Genomic DNA, 16,134 nt, shown 5'->3' with positions numbered 1-16,134 from the left:
GGGACAGACAGGGGACAGGCAGCAGGTATAGGGAGACGTTGAGGACAGACAGGGGACAGGCAGCAGGTATAGGGAGACGTTGAGGACAGACAGGGGACAGGCAGCAGGTATAGGGAGACGTTGAGGACAGACAGGGGACAGGCAGCAGGTATAGGGAGACGTTGAGGACAGACAGGGGACAGGCAGCAGGTATAGGGAGACGTTGGGACAGACAGGGGACAGGCAGCCGGTATAGGGAGACGTTGAGGACAGACAGGGGACAGACAGCGGGTATAGGGAGGCGTTGGGACAGACAGGAGTAGGGAGACGTTTAAATTCAAAGTCTCACCTGCATAGAGCCTCGATCGCATCCCGGTCCAGGAAGTCATGGTCTCTGGTGACAGAGGCGATGTCGATTGGAAACTGGACATCTGAAAAAGAGCGAAGGGGGGGGGGGGGAGAAAGAAATGTGTGTGTGTGTGTGTGTGTGTGTGTGTGTGTGTGTGTGTGTGTGTGTGTGTGTGTGTGTGTGTGTGTGTGTGTGTGTGTGTGTGTGTGTGTGTGAGAGAGAAAGAGAGAGAGAGAGAGAGATTAGTATAGGCACATTATCTCGGTCACTAATTGGATCAATGTGCTGAGGTATTGTGCAATAGATTACAAACTCTACCCACCCACTCAGACAACTCCCAAATCCTTGCGACTCCCCCCCCGCCCCACCCCACCCCCGCCGCCGCCCCTACACAGCCTTGATGAATAGCCAAAAAAGGAAGCAGCATCTTAGCCGACCAAACAAACACAGCTGCAGCTTTCAGACGCGGAGAATGGCAGAGAACAGGGGGATTGGCAGAACAATTACAATAGGTGCCCCAACAACGTTCCAAAGGAATCCCCGAGTCCTCTTTTGAGCCTTTATTTCATGTTCCTTTTCTTGCATCTCAGCACAACCTCTTCTACTGACAGACAGACGCGTATTGTATGTAAGCTCTCTGTGGCCAAGAAGTCAAAGCGATCAGGGTGTAAAGATGGGAGGAATAGATTCTGTAGACGGTATTTGCTGGAATGTGTTGTGACCCAACCCTGGATCCAAACCCTCCAGGGGCAAAGGTGATAAGAAATCATGCAGCCCTTTGGCCTATACTGTACTGGAAAAAAAGTACCTATCTCTCTCGCTTATCTTTAGTGGGGCAATAGTTCTGACAGCACAGACAATGGAGATTATTGATTGTCCTACTACGGATTACAAAAGGAAGGAAAAAAAACGGGTTGTTGTACGTCGGTCGGCACAAATTCCACGAAAGTAATGGTCCAGCCATGAGTCAGCAAGCAACACGCAAGCAAGACGTCCAATCTGGTGTGACTGATTGGGCCGTTTGAAGTGTATATCTGTTATGTGATCAATGATATTTCGACATTCACTGGCTTTCATCGCCTGGCTGCAGGGATGGATTAACCTCCACAAGGGCCCCTGGGCCGGTACATGTACATAATTTTGGCGCACATAATTCTCGAGTTTTTTTGTGTTTTTATCAAATTTTTGACTTAAATTTAACAAAATCAATGGCCAATGAAGGTCCCCATGAGCGTTTTTCAGGGCCTCAAACCCATTACAGAGCATTATATTTTCCCAGAAGGGCCCCTGAGAGCCAAGGGCCCCTGGGCCATGGCCCCATTGGCCCAATGGCTAATAGTCTCCTGCCTGGCTGCGCATGCAGACACGAACCGGACGCGCCGTTCTCCTGACGGATTGGATACCCGGCATGGTTGGGTGGCGGTGAGCAATGACACGTTTCACCGCTACGCTAGTTTGGTCTTGCTTTCGCCGTGCATGAAGTCTTTTGAAAAGTGGGACGGTCTGAAACAGTCTGACGTCGACGTTGCAGAATAAGTGATGGACAGATCTCGGTGAAAGGCCAACCGCGTGACCTTTAATCTACTGTGTGGCAAATTTCAGAATGTAAACAGAATTTAAAAAAGAAATCACACCCATGTGAAGTGAAGGGCACTCTTATTATCGTACATCATCATGACGTAAACATTCTCCATGCATTGTCAATGGGAATTTTATGTTTGTGTGGCACCAAAAGCTGAATATGGAAGGGGCTAGCGCCCCTCAAAAACCTAGATTTTTTTTTTAATTTTCTTTTTTTTCATCTTCATGTTAAATAGTTAGTCCCAGAAAACTGCTAAGTATACTAAGTAGCAGTCAGGGATGTATGATCTGCTTGTACAAATACAGAGGCATTGATGGCACAAAGCAAAAACACTTACTTCTAAAGAATGTTCTGTGTGAGAGGGGGGCTGTCCGTGTGTTTGCATGTCTTTGCGTGCGTGCGTGCGTGCGTGCGTGCGTGCGTGCGTGCGTGCGTGCGTGCGTGCGTAGGGGTTCAAAAATAAAAGCTTAACCCATTTTGGGTGGGAAGGAACCCCTTTTGGTGCTTTAAACATTGTTATAATTTAGCTATTGAAAAATAGCTACCGAGCCACCGAGTGGCGCGCTGCGAGCTTGTAGGTCTGCTATTTTTGAAAAATCGTGAAAATATTTGTTTCAGAAAACTGGAGGATTTAGAAGATTTTTTTTTAAATTTCGATGTCAGGCCTATAAATGGGTATCGGAGGATTAAATATCATGGAGTGCAAATTCACACTCATTCTTTCTGTATAGGAATGATAACAAGATATCTTTTGGTGTTAGCATTATGTTATGCTCTAGCTATTGAAAAATAGCAGATCTACAAGCTCATAGCGCGGCACCAAGTGGCGCGCTACGAGCTTGTAGGTCTGCTATTTTTGAAAAATCGAAGAACGACTGACATAGAAACATAGCTTTTTCAGAAAACTGTCTGGATGTAGAAGACATTTTTAGAATCTGATTTCAGGTCAAAATGGGTTAAGATTAGATTCCACCCTGTGTGTAAAAACGTGACACTGTGGGAGGGGGTTTGTGTTTTACCTTCGTAGAGCTGGGCGTACTGTGGAAAGCCTGCTGCCCGGAGCCAAGTGCACGCTTCTTTGGCTTCGATTTCTACAGGAGAGAAACACACAGAGACAGAATGAATGGTGGCATGTTATGGGTTGTAAAAATGGTGCATTTATATAGCACCGTAATCCAAGGCGAGATTGTGCATTACATTCACCCAGGCATTCGCACGCACGCACGCACGCACGCACGCACGCACGCACGCACGCACGCACGCACGCACGCACGCACGCACGCACGCACACACACACACACACATTCATCTCTCTCTCTGTCGCTCTAATTAATTAGTCTCATGTCGCGCAGCTGCGTCTACTGCCGTCTAGATTCTCCCGGCGGATCCTGCCGGGAGCTGCCTATGCCATAGAAAGCATAGGTGGGTACAGAAAACACAATTACATCAAACACTAAAATAATAGAATTGCCAGTTTATTAGCCATCTCGCGCACGTCGGTCATTCTCCTGTCATGTTTCTAAACCTATATAGGGCTCAATACAATGCTCACACAAACAGTGTTAGCCTCCTCATACACAATCTACGTACATGTGTGCCACACTAGTACGTGCCATAAGACATTCCTTTCACTCCTAACTTGAGAGAGACCGAGCATTACCCCTCCCACACATTCTGAAGAAAGTTGAAACGGTTAGTATACATCTCAACAACATTGTCAGGCCAAAAGCATGCGCCCACACTGTCTCTTCAAACAGAGGGTGCGACATTTTGACTCGTTCTGCTAAGTGCTATCAGTTGTGTTCCACTGTGTGTCAAAGGAGACATTGGGGACATCTCCCAATTATCTGTGAAAGCCCTTAGGTGGCATTTGCCAAATGGTCACTGTCCCACACCTCTGTGTCCTAAAACAATTGCTCAAGGCCCCGCTGCTTGAAGCGAACAGGCATTGTCTTCTTTCACAAATACAAATCAATGCACACTAAAGAAAATAATAGTACAGAAGACCAGCTGATGTGGACAAAGGCAGGAAGAGAGATAGCAGACGTATAGCAGCATAAGCCACAAGTAGCCATGATGAGCAGTTGCTATTCAAAGTGCAAATGCACATTTGTGACCAAACTTGACACACAATAAGTCATTGGATTGTTGTTGTTTTGTTTTTTTTCATGTCATATGAAAGCAGGGAATCATGGCTTCAAATTGACATGTTATTGGTTGTTCAGTTTGACCCACCAGTTTTGGAGATTATAGAGAAATGTCTTACAGAGAAACAGCGAGTTGTGAAAACAGGCTTGAAAGGTTCACTTCTGTGGTCACTTAACATTACACCTAGCTACATGTCTAAGCATTCATTTCATATTTACAGCTCTGACATTTATTTCAGACAGGCTCTAGTATGTGAAGAGTCTGCCTGTGCTCATTTTGGATAGAAATAATAATAATGTTTTTCTCCTCTAACAGTTAAAGGGGAAAACCACCCATTTTCAACATTTTACTATGTCATTAATATATCTTAGAGCTGTTGTGTGGAAATAATAAAAAAGTCCTCCCATTCTGTGTTTCCTAGAACTGTAATTATGAAAAAAATCATTAACATGGTGAAACACATCTTGATGACATCATCAAGATGTGTTTCACCATGTTAATGATTTTTTTCAGACCTCCAGTTCTAGGAAACACAGAATGGGGGGAACTTTTTTTATTATTAACAGCTCTAAGGTACATTAATGACATAGTAAAATGTTGAAAATGAGTGGAATGCCCCTTTAAGTCTTGCCACCGTGACTGTCTCCATATCAAAAAAGAGTCACATATGCCGAAAACAAACTTAGGTACTCCTAATGTCCTAGTTTTAAATGCTACAATATTTACAGTCGGAGGGAACAATAGCTGCTAATGTCTCTTTCCCCCTGTGGTGCTACGTTTGGCTGAGCATGATTAAGCTAATAGCAGCCATTCATTGGTGAAGAGTGGTTCGCTTCATCTCCAGATCAGCAGCCTGAGCAGTTCCAGCTCATTTCAGGGATAAATTACACCCAGGAACTGGCCTTTCTAAAAAAAAGACTCATTTAGGCTATACTTTGTTGTAGAGTCGTGCCTGACAGTCATTCACCCCTATACTAACAAAGTGTCAAGTTGAAAATAAAGTTTATTTTCAGCGCGTAACACAGAACAAATTAGGCTTAAACTCACAAGGCGATAATGAAACGCAGTCGTCAGAGATATCCGACCCATCCCTGTCTCGAGTATATATATATATATAGAGACCGCGGTGACACGTGTGACAGATATAAGAAACATCTGGATGCATTCGATTAGATTAGAAGGTAGACGTTCAACACTGCGAACCGAGATAGCCCATATGGAACACAGGGTAAAATATGGAGATGTCAAACAGGCCTCCAGACAGAAAAAAGGTCTGCCAACAAAGGATCTCATATCTCAGAAAGGTTTTATGTTATGTGATTATAATTATGCTGTATTTGGTGTGAATATGTATTTTATGATTTGTATACTTTTTGTGTTTGTATGTCTTCATTGTACTGTTAACTCGTGGCGGTGGCATTTCCTTCTGTTTAACCCATTTCTGGGTGGGAACCCCTTTTGGTGTTAGCATTATGTTATGCTTTAGCTGTTGAAAAATAGCAGATCTACAAGCTCATAGCGCGCCACCGAGTGGCGCGCTATGAACTTGTGGATCTGCTCTTTTTTGAAAAACCGTGAAAATGTGGCGCACATCTTTGAAAATGTATTCCTTCAGAGAGAACGTTTTTAACTCAAATCTTTGCTTCTGGGGGGGGGGGGGGGGGAGACATATTGTCAGATGGGGGAAGGCGGGCCAATTACATATCATTTTGAGGGTCCTTGGCATGAACATTAAAAAATATTGAAACAGGAGAAAGGTTTTATGCCGTAGTGTGTAAACTCTAGTCTACTACACAACATAAACAACATTTACATACCAACAACAAGCCCCCAGACTGAAAGACAATACAAACCCACTGGGCAACAACAAGGTGTGACAGACAGGGTCTCCTCCCTGGCAAAAAAATAACTCTCACCAGACGAGCCCCCCCTCCCGTGACACCAACATGCACCCAGGTGTCAAGTAACCCTTTAATGAGCGTGTTTCACCACTCTTTATGTGACAATGGAGCCTCATTTTCCCCCTGCTGTGGCTGCGAACGGCTACACGACGTATTGCAATGCTTGCCTCGTATGTGTATTGGGCTCATGCCCCGTGGGCTAGGTATTTATAGAGGGTGGTGGTGGTGGTGAAGCCCAGGGAAACATACAAATGAAAGGGTCATTATACCAGCATTCTGGAAAGCAGACGGTATACAGAGTGAAGTGAGCTCTGTGTGTGTGTGTGTGTGTGTGTATGCATACATGCGCATGTGTTCTGTGTGTGTGTGTGTGTGTGTGTGTGTGTGTGTGTGCATGTTTGCCAAATCCAAACTCATGTTTAAAGACAAAACCACTCAAAAGACAGTGGACTCATTGACATGCAGAATAGAGAGACAGAACTATGCCCTGGCCTAACAGACAGCTATGGAGTCTAGCGACTAGCGGGGCCTTTTTTGGCAGAACATTTTGATTTTAGTCTTAGTCATAGTCTCTTGAATAGTTTTCATTTAGTTTGAGTCACATTTTAGTCACCTGGAATGCTTTAAGTGTTAGTTTTTAGTCGACAAAATCTACAGTTGCTTTAGTCGACTGAAATGTTTTGGCGGGCCTTGATCTACAAGCTCACAACGCGTCGCGCTGCGACGCGTTGTGAGCTTGTAGAGCTGCTATTTTCAGCATGAAACCAAGTGTAAAATGACTTTTTGGATCTGTAGTCCCTTCCTAACATTTTAGTCTAGTTTTTATTTGTTGACGAAATTGTCATTTTAGTCTTAGTTTTAGTCATGATAGCTTGGTTTTCATTTAGTTTCCATTTAGTTTTCAACACTGGAAAAAGGTAGTCTTAGTTTTAGTCGACAAAATCAACACTGTTTCACAGACAAGGTGTCTAAAACCAGCTAGCGACCACACCTCATTTGTATAGAAGGTATGTTGCCGGTAACTCTGTGAATGACCAAAGTAGACTTGGTGACTCCATAAGCACCAAATGCATTTGTAATTACATTGGCTTTGATAATAAATGTTGTATATCCATTCATATATTCACTTTTGATAGACCTTGATAATTCAGATGCTCAGTGCAGATATTCAGTCATAATCTAAGCTCTTTATTTTTTATTTAAATGTATCTTGGTTTGGTTATTGACACCTAGACCTGCCTCTACGACACCTTAATTGCCCCCCGCCACGTTTTATCTTAAAATGACAGTGACTACTAGACGGGATCAAAAATAAATATCCCCGGCACATAGAATCACAACTGCGTTCATTCAGTGAGCCTAAATAACAACAGTCTTTTGTCTGCCTGCAGGAAGTGGACATGGGCTTTGGGGGCAGCTGGCGAAAACAACCTAACAATAGAAACAAAAAATATATATATATAAAAAAAAACAGAACAATTCTGTGGTTCTAAATAGCACCTCACGCGCCCATCACGACCCTTTTTTGCCTCCTCAAATGTACTCCCATAGCTTAACCCATTTTGACCTGAGATCAGAATGATTCTAAAAATGTCTTCTACATCCTGACAGTTTTCTGAAAAAGCTATGTTTCTGTGTCAGTCGTTCTTCGATTTTTTTCAAAAATAGCAGACCTACAAGCTCGTAGCGCGCCACTCGGTGGCGCGCTATGAGCTTGTAGATCTGCTATTTTTCAATAACCAAAGCATAACATAATGCTAAGATAATGCTAACGCCAAAATGGGTTAAGGTTGTTGATAGGGTGTGTTTGATGTTGCGTTGCGTTTGTCCTCCCCACCGTCCGCTGTACCCTCATTCCTCACGCCTTGCCATGGGACTACCTCACTTCCTCTTCCTTATTTCCTCACAGGAAGTGAGCCTGAGCGGCGCTGGGGCCGGCCGGCGCTGCGGACCACCCTGGCTACGACACTCCGCCTTCGTTTGTCTCCGGGGCAGATAATAGGGCGGGGCAACGGCCAACACAAACAATGTCTCCGGTGATTGTGTGTGTGTGTGTGTGTGTGTGTGTGTGTGTGTGTGTGTGTGTGTGTGTGTGTACGAGCAGCAAATGCTGTCAAGACCGCCACAAAGTCACACTAGTGGACAAGCGTCTATTATGATATCTCTAATCAAAAAATTAAGAAACCACCTAATAGCGGCAACACTACAGGTTTTATCCGTGACCAGCGGTCTGAACACAGAGAAGTTATACCAGAGAGTTGTGATGGTGAAACGAGGAGGCCCGGTGCCGTAAAACCTTCCAGATACAGCTGTCATTCCCACAGCTATAAAATGTTACATGTTCCGGAATGCTTGGCGCACACACACGGTTTACCAAAAAAAACATTTCCAAACATTCGAGCAGCCGTTTTGTTTTATTTATCTTTCTATCATGTTCTTTTTTTCACTAGTAACACTCCGTGTTCAAGTAGAGCCAAAGTATTCCCCACACAGCAGATGGACTTTGTTAAGTGAAAAAGCACACCGTGTTTGACGAGATCGAGGACTGCTTTTGTGCCATTTATTTTCCTTACCCAAGCTAAAAAGCATGGCGGGTCGGAGCAGCAGCAGCAACAACAACAACAACAACAGCATCATTCTACTACTGGCATCTGCTTTCCTGCCAGCCAGGCAACACACCGTCAGGGCCAACACAACAGAAGTACAGTCCTGCCAGCCAGGCAGCCAGCCAGCCAGGCCAGGCAGCACACAGGGCCAACAGAAGTACTACCTCCTGCCAACCACAGCACTCCTTTCTCCTGCTCCACTAAATAACTTCATCTTTAGCCGTTTCTAGACGTACTAGACTAGGCTTTTGGAGTCAGACACTAGCTTTGTACATAAGGACATCTGTACACTACAGTAGATGTAAGCATTGGCTAATTAGCTAATATACAGTACATGGTCCCCATGCATAGGGAAAGACAAATGCATACACGCCACATGCACACGCACAGCTGGACAGGCCAGTGCATTGGGCCGACCCGGCCGAGTTCCTGACCAGATCATCGTGTCCTCCCTGAGGGGGCCACACAGGATGTCTGAAGCACGTCCCGTCACAGCCAGAACAGAACATGACCAGAAGAGAGAGAGAGAGAGAGAGACAGATGGATACACATACCGTGCCTCTCAGAGCAGCCCGAGCAGCGCAACAACTGTTGCACAGAACGAATTCACTTAATTCCAAGAATGCCTGTGTGTTAAGGGCCGATGTTTGGGTTGTACATGTCACGTACGGAAATATTTGCGGCATTCCCATTTGATGAAAAAAAAAAATCATAGCAAAACACTTTGTTTTTGACTAACAACGGCGAGAGACGTACACACTCACCCTCAGGCCCCATTTCCACCGGGTTTGAAACGGTCGTGTTTCCATTGAAAATGAATGAACCCTGAACGTTCTTGCTCTGAACTGGTAACCAAAGTGGGCGTGCCACTATTCTACAGCTTGGAAGATGCAGAAGCGATATACACAAACGATGGCAAAACAAGCCAGAAATCATCATACAAAAGAGAAAATAAAGGAGAAACTCCTCAAACTGTAAGTACGTGCCATACATGATGATGTGCGATTGAATTTCCCCCTGTGACTTGGGACACTTGGACCAGTCATATTGTAAACCTGGGGCAGCTGGGGACTGCTGCTCTGAGTCTAACCATCCAGTCTATGCCGCCACCAATTACAACGGTTCTGCCTATAAAACTGGATCAAAACACAAGCGTGCCGGTTCCAATAAGAATCTAGAATGGAACCACTTCTAGAACCAAAAGTGCTTTTGGTGGAGAAAAAAAAGGGGGGGGGAAGAAGATGGAAAGAGAGAGATCAGAAACAGATAATTCGACTAATAGGAGCCAAGCCGACGCTAATAGAGATTTCATATGGATCACGAGTGGCTTTTCCCCCCTGGAATTGTGCCAAAGTTTAACTGGTTGGGGGCCAACGAGGCGTCAGCATACATAGCCCTCTTATCCAACTGTCCGCTTCTAAAATTACCCAGCAGCACCCCACTGTTATTTCCCTCCATTCCTCTCTCTTCTCTTACCCACATTTCTTCTGGTCTCTCTCTCTGTCTCTCTCTCTCTCTCTGTCTCTCTCTCTCTCTCTCTCTCTCTCTCTCTCTCTCTCTCTCTCTCTCTCTCTCTCTCTCTCTCCCAGTTCAACTCTGCTCGCCCCTTCTCTCCTCTCTCCTTTTCCTGTGGCAGGAAATTCTCACAATTGCCGGCCAAAGTTTTCTCCCCCCAGTTCAGCAGCAAAAGGTCTGGCTTGGCTGGGTCTGAATGCTCAGATCCAGTGGGAGTTTGTTAGCAGCCACTAAACAAAGCAATCAGCTCCCCACCTCAAAGGCTTTGCTTTACACACATACTGTACATGGTGAAAACCGGAAGACAAGAGTCCTCTGAATACAATTATTGTGGTCTTTGATGTCAGCGCCCGGGGAGAATAATGACAATTAAACTGTTGGTGAATTGAGGCTCCTTGTGATTCCTTATCTGAAATGACCCAATAGTCATTATAGGACCTCAAAGCGCTCAACCAACCAAGGGGGCTCTTTAAATCAACTCTAGGGGAGCTGTGAAGTCAGTGGGTCCACGACAGGTGATGTATTAAACTGGGCCAGAATGTGGTTTGTTGGCAATCATATATAATGGGTATGGAATCCCTCTCCCCGGCTCCCTCGCGTCCACACAGAGAGTTAAGAAGAGATTCTTCAGAGACGCTTTCCGAGGTCGCGCTGATATCAGTTTGATGAACATGTTGTTATGCTGAATGGGTGGAGACGGGGAGGGGGGAGGCCATCTGGGGAACATAAATAAAGTCCTCGGTTCACATCCCAGCTCTGTGTTGAAGTGTCCCTGAGCAAGGCACTTAACCCCTTAACTGACCCCCCCGAGTGCTCATCATAACCATCTGAGCAACCATCAGCTGGGAGAAGGTTTGAAACTTTTAATTCCAAACAAAGGTCTCCCCTTTTCTCCCCATCCAGTTTCGGACCAATTCATGTCCTGTGAGTGACGCTTTTTAAATGTTCGCTTTTTAGATGTTCGTCACTATACTGTAATAATAGCAAAATGCACAATAACCTTCTTTAGTCTACCGAAAACTAAGACAAATAAATAAAACAATCCCCAGAGAGTATTATAGTGGACTGCAAAGTTGGAGGCTGACTGAACTCTCCTCTCCGATGGGTATCAGATTTTGTGATTTGGTTGAGAGACATCTGGGGTTCCCCAAGTCAAGACCATGTCTGGCTGCAAAGTACCGGTAAAGTGAGATGGAGGTGCCCCAAAAATCACCATCTGGTCGGCCTCAAACCGTGCCTCTTGCACACACACACACACACACACACACACACACACACACACACACACACACACACCCGCGAGAGAGAATAATGAGGTTAGCGCCATGGCCCGTTCCGGTTATGTAGCACCCAGTATCAGTCGCACACATGCAGACACGAACGAACACACGCACGCACGCACACACACACACACACACGCACACACTGAGCAAAGCAAAGCACAGCTGGCCCAGATGGATCATCACAAAGCGAACCCTGAAGGCCTGTGGTCCCCGACGACAGATTTATGCTCATACCAATGGCCGTATAGCCGTGGATCAGGTGACCGGTCAGTACACATACAAAGCCTCTCATCATGAGCCCTGCGAATGAATGACTGACTGACTGACTGACTGACTGACCCTGAGTCAGATGACCGTGGGCTGTTTGCTTTTGGCCACCGACACATAAACAGATCTCAGGACAGATTGGTGTTTATATACTCCAGTCTATTATGGCAAAGAGCAGGATGGATGAGGAAACTACAGAAGAGAAGGACGGGCCAAGTGCAAACAGAACGTCATGTTTCTTTTTCTTCTTCTTCACAGGACAGGCAGAACTTTGTGTGTGTGTGTGTGTGTGTGCGTGCGTGCGTGCGTGAAGTGGATGTATAAATCCTTCAGATAAGGCCCTCCGACATGTTTCCTGTTTCTCATAGAGTGCCAATGAAGCGCGCTTCCCTCCCCATTTGCTGCCCTCCTCACTCACACAGCAGTAAACGCTGGCCAGTGACTATACCTGGCCGCCAGGAAGACTATATATATATGCATAGACTCAGGGTTACTACATGTCTGGGACTGTCTGGGGGTATAGTAGTCTATACTCTATAGTCTAGTAATACCGTTAGTTAGTTAGTAGTTGTTGTTATGGATTGTTTTCCGTTGGGCTTTTTCACATGCAGCACACTCAAAAAGATCTCAAGCGGGAATCTATTTGGGGAACAAAGTCTCTGTGTGGACTGGGCAGTGTCACTGACTCGCCTTGTGTTATGATGATGGGTGTGTGTGTGCGTGTGTGTGTGTGTGTGTAATGGTTCCAGTGCATTTCCATTGTGTGCTGTTATCAGCAGCCTAGTACAGTGACATCCTTTGAGATAGAGGGTTTAGCCACAGCCTACATGCCATAAGTAAGAACAGGGGAAAGCGGTGGTTTGAAGTAATATGAGAGACGTCTGTGTAGTGTTGTAGACACTAAGAGCACAGTGCACACAAGCAGCAGCCCACAATCCCACGTTCAAACACAGTTCTAAAATAGGGATTTTTACACAGCCACTAAAAACAGAAGGCATTCTCCTAAAATTCCTCAGCAAAAGGTATTCATTTAGGCCGCCACGCACTGCAGGCAAACGCCAAATTGTGCTCAGACAAATTGCAGGCATGCACTGGAGTTGTCAAGCCAGCCAGCCAGCCAACCTACCGCCAATGGTTGTTCAATGTTTAAACAGAACATATCCCTGAGATTTTTAACTAAATGTTATAGCTTGACGTTAAATAGTCCTCTAACGATCCAACACTAATTAAAGTGGCCTCTGGCTGTGTGCGTAAAAGGGTCTAAACATGATGAAGTAGATTTGGACAAAGTATAGCCTAAACATCCATCAAACTGTAAAAATGCAACAGAGTATACTACTAGGCTACCAGGGACGTTTGTTATCTTGGGTTAAATCCACGGAGCTGTATATGGCTCCTTACAGGCTATGACAGCGCACACTGCACTGCATTGATTCCCGACTTCTTTTTTTTCCAAGCGCAAATTGAAACACTTAAGTCTTGCCATGAAACTCTACAAAAATAAGTTCTAATCAAATATTAAGCCCAAGGGAACCGCTATACACTGCCATATTAACTTTGTATGATTGATTACTAGACTAATATTATCGTTTCAATTTGTAATTGAAATGTTAATGAATATTTGTGGTAAAGACACTAATAAGGCCTAATATATAGCTATACTTACGAGTTAAAATCATCTTGAAATGTGTCTCTGGGTCGAGTCGCGGAGTGTCCGTTAAAGGGTTTAAGCTCCAATGTTAGGGCTCAGCCCGCATGATAGATCCAACGGAACAGAACATATGGAACCAAAAAACTCAATAAAGTACGATCATATCTCCAGATGTCCCCTGGTGGTGGTCCTCGCCGCGAAGCAAGACAATACATCCATGGTTAGAGAAGAGAGAGACTCAATTGGCGTGCGTGGTGATGATAGTCTGAATAATTCCGCAACTAGTTTTCAAAAAAATCTTTACTACACCCAAGAAGACAAGTCTACAACTACGGCTACAACTTCCCTGAATGAGCTCCCCGGTAGGAATGTGAATGGAGCGTGTGTTAGTCAGGCTTTTGGAATGGCCAATTCATCCGTGGCTCCACCTCTCCTCTCCGCGCGGAACCCCCTCCTCCTCCTCCTCTATACGGCCCACCTGATGGTTCGCTAGGGGGTCTCAGAGTCTCTCAGACAGACACGCACTGACTGGACTGGAGCCTGGGCTGGATGGATGGATGTCCCAACTAACTCCCAACAGAGCAGGTGGCGGCTTTGCTGGCTGGCGGCTACAGATTATGTGAGGGTAATAACGTTCAATTGGGGGGAGTCATGCGTCAGAAGTCAGAACGCGCAATTGCTGCGCGCAAACTTCAATTATTGCTCTTAGCTGTGACAATAGGGAAGAGATCAGATTTTCAGGCCTACTTTATGTATTATTATCATGTATTTAGTATTTATTTATGTATATTGCCAATTTTGTAATTTGAAAAGGTGCAAATGTATTTATTTCCATTCATCCATTGTTATGATTATTTTTCTCGGTATAGGCCTATTAGGCGTTTATATCAGGATTTGACCGAGGGTGATAAGTCCTCTCCACAGGACTCTCGCCTAGAGTCCGCCTAGTCATTTAAAGTCTTATTCCCTCGTCTGCACTGTCTGCAGCTCAACAACAGTTGATGCTCATTTAGCATAATAGGCTATAGCAGACCAGGCTCTGTCTGATTAGCATATACAGGAGAGACAAACAACAGACAGACGAGACGCCCCTTCTTTTCTTTGTGACCCGAAATTAGTGTGAAAAGAAAGCGCAAGTATAGTGAAAAGAAACTGTTGCAGGTAATGATAACAATAACAAGCCCTATACAAGCTCACAATGTGTTGCATACTATTTAAAATAATATATGTTTTAACAACACAGATCTGTTATGGGGGTCCCTGCAGGCAGTGGCACAACTGATAATTTCAGATGGGGGTCCGTGATTGATTGATTGATTGATTGAAAAATGTATTAAGTTTGCAGAATTACAGTACATTTCAAGCACAAACTCAATACAAAGGCTGTTAACTGTGAGTGGACGACCCAATTAAGCTGTGATTGATTGATTGATTGATTGAAGTATGTTTAACAGAATTACAGTATACATTTCAAGCACAACTCAATACAAAAACTGTCAACTGTGAGTGGACGACCCAATGAAGCATTACACTTGTTTACAAGAGGGTCCACCTTTTTCAATTCATCATAACATTTAGAGACGTACAAATATACACTTCTATAAAGCCAAAAACAGGAAAACATATGCAACCCGCAACTGCCAGTGTAGCGCCTAAATCCCTATATTAGGTGCTACTGGCTGCTGACGGTTGAGGATGCAGTTTAGACGTGTGCTGTGAAGAACTGAGGTCCAGAATGTTCGTTGAGTGGATATTAAATTATATTTATTTACCTTACAAAATCCTATACTTTGAATGGAAATAACATACATAACAAACAGTCAACGTGGTGAATGCAACAGTCCCTGTCTGCACAGTCAGAAAACAGTTTGCCTCCTATCAGCAACACCTGCAATTCATTAGGGACAGGGTTAAATACCCTCCCTGTAACTATGGCAACCTAGGCCTTAATTGATAAATTGGCATTGCCCTGTAGTGACATCACAGAGATGATAAGGAGGCTCAAATGGCTCTTACAGCCAGTATTTAACAAGCAACTTTACAGAAAAAAAACAAGCCCTGCAGCAACTACGCTTATAATGATAAGCAGACCACCTGGCAACACAGACACTGTTGTAGGACAAGGTGTAAATTAGGCTTTAGAGTCTTAGACTGACTGAGGGAAAGCCTCCACATCTTGGTAATATTTTCCAGACCTTAATTGCTTTCGCTCCCTCTCTCTCTCTCTCTCTGTGTGTGTGTGTGTGTGTGTGTGTGTGTGTGTGTGTGTGTGTGTGTGTGTGTGTGTGTGTGTGTGTGCGTGCGTGCGTGCGTGCGTGCGTGCGTGCGTGCGTCCGTGCACGCGTGCTTTAAAAAAAACCTTTTTACTGTTTTTCACAGAACCTCTGAACCACGTCAGTCCAGTCCAGTCCAGTCAGTGCTTGGCCGGAGCGGAGCCAGCCATGTTTTATTGCCATAGTAACACACTGACTCAGTGGAGGAGTACTAAAGAGGCACCATATGCGGCTAGTGGGAAATACGTGTAATGTGGAGCAAGGATATAGGAAAAGAAAAGCAATGGGTGATGGTGGTGATGATGATGCCGAAATTCCTGGCTAGCCCTGCAATGTGTTGTTGGCTCAGGCTAGCCATACTGGGCCGCCCCATGCAGCTGACAGAAGAGTCACAAGTGACTCAAGTCTAAAGACAGTTCCTCCCAGCTATTAACGAGTGGAATCATGGGCCTAATAGCTTCTCGGTAATTTCCCTGGCCCACGGCAAACCCACAAAAAACAAAACAGTCACATGGATAGAATATTATGGTGCATGGTCATTTAGCTGAAAAGTAATACTAAAACATGATGTGAACTGACT

General features: G+C 44.8%; 1 long non-coding RNA gene across 1 annotated transcript; it reads right to left on the bottom strand.

Annotated features, from left to right (window-relative positions):
- Nucleotides 1–324: 324 nt before the first annotated feature.
- On the bottom strand, nucleotides 325–13,537 carry LOC306921862. Its single transcript, XR_013789847.1, has 3 exons — nucleotides 13,297–13,537; nucleotides 2,930–3,001; nucleotides 325–410 (listed from the first exon to the last, which is right to left on the bottom strand). It is a non-coding gene; the product is annotated as an uncharacterized lncRNA (long non-coding RNA).
- Between the last annotated feature and the right edge of the window lie 2,597 nt (nucleotides 13,538–16,134).

This window comes from Electrona antarctica, assembly GCF_951216825.1.
Source record: "Electrona antarctica genome assembly, chromosome: 4".
NCBI classification, from domain to species: domain Eukaryota; kingdom Metazoa; phylum Chordata; class Actinopteri; order Myctophiformes; family Myctophidae; genus Electrona; species Electrona antarctica.
Note: the sequence above shows the minus strand (reverse complement) of the source record. Positions and strands in the feature narration are given on the sequence as shown.